Source organism: Nansenia antarctica (genome assembly GCF_963989245.1).
Source record: "Nansenia antarctica genome assembly, chromosome: 1".
Taxonomy (NCBI): domain Eukaryota; kingdom Metazoa; phylum Chordata; class Actinopteri; order Argentiniformes; family Microstomatidae; genus Nansenia; species Nansenia antarctica.
The window spans coordinates 83,465,166-83,469,646 of record NC_137674.1 but is presented as its reverse complement, the minus strand read 5'-3'; the positions used below and the strand labels follow the sequence as shown (position 1 = coordinate 83,469,646).

The 4,481-nt window shown below is 39.6% G+C and overlaps 1 long non-coding RNA gene across 1 annotated transcript; it reads left to right on the top strand.

Annotated features, from left to right (window-relative positions):
• The first annotated feature begins 367 nt into the window (after positions 1 to 367).
• On the top strand, positions 368 to 3,587 carry LOC308173458. The gene is made up of 4 exons (XR_013937894.1): positions 368 to 461; positions 1,882 to 1,965; positions 2,058 to 2,151; positions 3,122 to 3,587. It is a non-coding gene; the product is annotated as an uncharacterized lncRNA (long non-coding RNA).
• Positions 3,588 to 4,481: the final 894 nt, after the last annotated feature.

The following is a 4,481-nucleotide window of genomic DNA, read 5'->3' as shown; positions in this document are numbered from 1 at the left end:
ATAGACTCCCTTGTCTTGTTGTCACGAGTCTTAGTGTCAGGAGGCTGTCGCTCTCAGACAGGCCAGATATTTATGGACACTAGCAGGCTTGTAGCCACTCCCCACTAACGAGCACTAATGACAACGACTGACAGGTGTTCTCACAAGTCGCCTGTATGACCTCCCTGGCCTTGGTCTATCCACTATATGCGGCAATCGAGAGATATGCCTACACTACTGCCATAGACTTTGCATTGGCCCATTCATTGTCTATGGCAGTAGTTAAGATCCCGTTCACTTTGGTAGTTCTATATAGTTCATATATTTTCGGCCACCGGATGGTTTTGTGGCGCATTGAGCAGTGACGTCACGTCACAACACTGAAATCAACTCGACTGCACTATTTCCTGAAAGGCAAAGACAGCGTACCGTCTTTCTCGCGTTCTAAACTCTCAAGTTTACTTTCTTCGTTTGGTTAATAGGTAAGTCACAAACATTAACTGTAATAATATATAATAAGTAGACATACAAGAGGGGCTGCAGAAAGCACTGCACTTTATATATGTTGCACTATCCAATGCACTGTTGTCTGTCCTGTGTTGCCCTGTTTTTTTGCATTTGTTTTTGTATACACGTGAAAAAAGTATAAACGCACTTACTGTAATGCCGAAGCAAATTCCTATATGTGTATGCATAATGGCAATAAACGTTATCTGAATCTGAATCTGAATCTGAAAAGCGGACAGTTTTCAATTTACGGTACTTTTGCTGTACTTGACTCGTTATCGGACATGTCTGTCAGGTCCGGACGTGTCTACGGTAACATATATGTATATATATATATATATATATATATATATATATATATATATATATATATATATAGGTAACATATTCAAAGCTATTTCGATATTGATTTGCCAAGCTACTGTACGGCTACACATCGGACAAGTCTGCTGTCTCAATACTTTGTTCAACAGTTGTTAAATTAACAATGTTAATAACAGTGTGTGGGTTTTGCGAACCGTCTTGCGAGTTATTCATAGTGTTATGGTTGTGCAATGTTTTAGATACTACTGCAATGCTAGTCTACACAGTTTTGCACAATGATAGCCTGGCCATACTATACAGCATTAGGCTACTGTACATAATATGTACACCAGTATTGTACATACTAATGTGCAAATGATATGACTGCTGCCTAGCAGTGCCCACAATGTTGTCATTTAGTAAATCCCCCAGTGTTACACTGTGATATTAACTTTCAAATAGGCCTAAATCAAATCAAATCAATCAGGTGTAATTTATATTATAGGACAATTAAAGTGTAAATGTATGTACAGTTAGTTTATTTACAAGTTTAGTTAGCCTACATGTACAATGTACAATGTATGTCTGCTCTGTACAGTACATGTGTAATTGCATGTGTTATTACATTCCATATTGTATCTATTTGTAGGAGGAGGATAAGTGTTCATACGAGTTCTCTTTTTGCATCCTTTTTGAAGATGTGTTTCAAGGGTTTGGCATGTACATTACAGTATGTAAGAGGCATTTTGAGCAGGTGACACCCATACAATTTAGAAACATACCAAACCCTTGATTTCACAATCAATGTGTTTAAACATGCATACCGTCACTGAGGCTTTACCTGCTTTAAAGAAGTGAACATTGAACTAAATATCCATTCATAACAAATAGCCTATATACCAATGTATATGTAATTCTCATCAGATGAGACATATTCACATCAGAGTAGACATACTGAGACTTATTAATGTTCAAATCAGCTTGACAGACTATAACAGGTAATGACAGAATGTGGCTATAACCCATTTACAAGCATGATGAATAAGCCAGGCATTAGTGAGGGAGAGAATAACACTTTATTTTCTTTTACAGTGAGGAGCAAACTGACTGCTTCAGTTACACTCTTGAGACCAGCTCATGATGATGAATCCGATGTGACTGCGTCTCCTTTGCAAGGTTAATTCATGTATATTACTGTGTGTCCCATCTTTATTCACTGTCAAAGTGATTTCCAGTTGTGTGAAGTTTCATGTTACCTCCTCCTTCAGCTCCAGTGATGGTCCTGCTGCCAATACCTCCTCAGCGGCTTGCCTGGGCCCCATCCTTAGGCCTACACTCTAGAACCCGCCGTGTGGGAATACAGTATGTCATTTCAGTTTATTTATATTGCACACAATTTCAACCAGGTCTGTTATTTTGATTGAAAGTCATCTGTAAATGTTGGTACTTTGCTGTGGATATTTAACAAACTATTGAGACTTCTTTTGCATCCTATTACCTTAGATCCTACATTACATGTTTGTTTATTAGTTTATTTGACAGGGATAATGCACAATACATATATTGCTTCAGATATAGTTCAGAGCTAATTTCCATCTGTAGTCCCTGGGGGAAGGGTAACAAGACAATAGGGAAACAGGATACACTAATACAAATGACTAAGATACAATAAAGTTCTAATCAACAATGGAATAATAATAATAAATATATATATATATGTTACGGTACATGTGAGAAGACGGCACATGTGGGAAAACTAGTGTTAGGGTTAGGTGCTACGTCGACTTGGTACATGATGGCATGTCTAACCCTAACCCTATCCCTATCCCTAACCCTAACCGTAGCACCTTAGCACCTAACCCTAACCCTAGTTTTCCCACATGTACCGTATTCCCACATGTACCGTAACATATATATATATATATATATATATATATATATATATATATATATATATATATATATATATATAAATGATGTTGATAATAAAAATAAAAATAAAGTAAAAACATTACAACACAACATTACACTAGTTAAGACACACACACATCATCATCATCATCATCATCATCATCATCATCATCATCATCATCAATACAATTAATGATCACAGAACTGATGTTCTTTCTGTAATTTTTTGGTTCTAGATTTAAAAATGGTGAATGTACTACTCTCTCTGATACTAGAAGTGTCATGTGAAGCACCCTGCCCCTACCAGAGCAGAGCAGCATACAGTGCTGCCTCAATACTCTGGCATGTTTTTTAACTGAAGTCTATGCACAGCTCCTTTTTGGTTTAACATGTGTTTCCTATTTATTTTGTTGTCATGCAGCACTGCCACACCATGCTCCTCCATCACAGTCTGCAGCCTCTCTCCCTCCGCCCCCAACGCAGCCTGCAGCCTCTCTCCCTCCGCCCCCAACACAGCCTGCAGCTGAGCCTTCCATCCCCAGCTACGATCACAATGTCGGCCGCTGGAACTGCTGTCCCCATCAGAGCATCTGGATGAAGATGGGGCTGAATGGCCATGGGTTGAGTGGCCAGGGTCCTGATCAGTGTGGCACCTTAGAAGGGAAAGAGACTGTACACACACACACACACACACACACACACACATAGTAGAGTTTTTATTTACAATGAAATGATTAATTAATGTTGTAACACTGTTGGAAATTGTTTTAAATATGCACATTTTGTTTTAGTTCGATACAACCAAGGTTTAATCAGTTTTGTTTATTTTTTATGTACATGGTTTAGCAGTTGTGCGTGTGTGCTTTTTAATAAATCAAGTGTGGAGTTCAATACATCCACGTGTCTGTGTATGTTTTAAAACAGTATAATGGTTACATTAACATCAACAATGGAGCTTAGGGTTAGAGAACTCAACAGGGCAGAATACATTGCAATGTTAAACCAATAAATAGCATAAGATGTCCTGTTTTCTTTAATGAAATGTGTTGTGAAGGCCCACAGTTTAGTGCCAGTTTAGTTTCCCCAAACCAGCCCTATTTTTGCCCCTAGTATTTCCTTTGTTATTTTCTATACAATTATATACGTTTGTGAAGTGTATGTATTATTATTGTACTGTTTATGTATATGTTGATGACGTAGTATATCCGGGGTGTGTCTGTGACCCGGATGTTACGTTCGGTGGTGCCTATATAAGAGACGGAAGGGCGGAGTCAGTCAGAGTGTGTGGTGAGCAGCAGAACGAGAGAGAAGCCGAACGAGAGAAAGCAACGAAGTCAATCAAAGATGGCGGATTCAGCAGCGCGCACACCGTGCAGCAACTGAAGACGCCAGGGAAACCGATTATTGAGTGTACCAGTGTAGCCCGTTTTAGTTGTGTTCAACGTTGGACCAAGCGGGACGCCAGCTGGACATTAATCGTCGCCTCCACGAGCGAACACAGACTCCAGCGGAGCTTCGACGCGGACCACCTCATCGACGCACATGCCAGTCAACCAGGCCTCAACGCGCACCACGCCACTGGACTATAAGCCTGTTCAGGCCAGAGACTATCAGTGAGTGATTGAGAGTGTGTGTGGCCGGCCGGGTGGGAATGTATATATGGGGATGTATACAACCGTCGTGTAATAAATGTGTTGTTCATCTGTAATACCGTGTGTTAGTTGTTTGTAGCTTCAATGCTAATGCTAGTTGTTTGTAGCTTCAATGCTAATGCTAGTTGT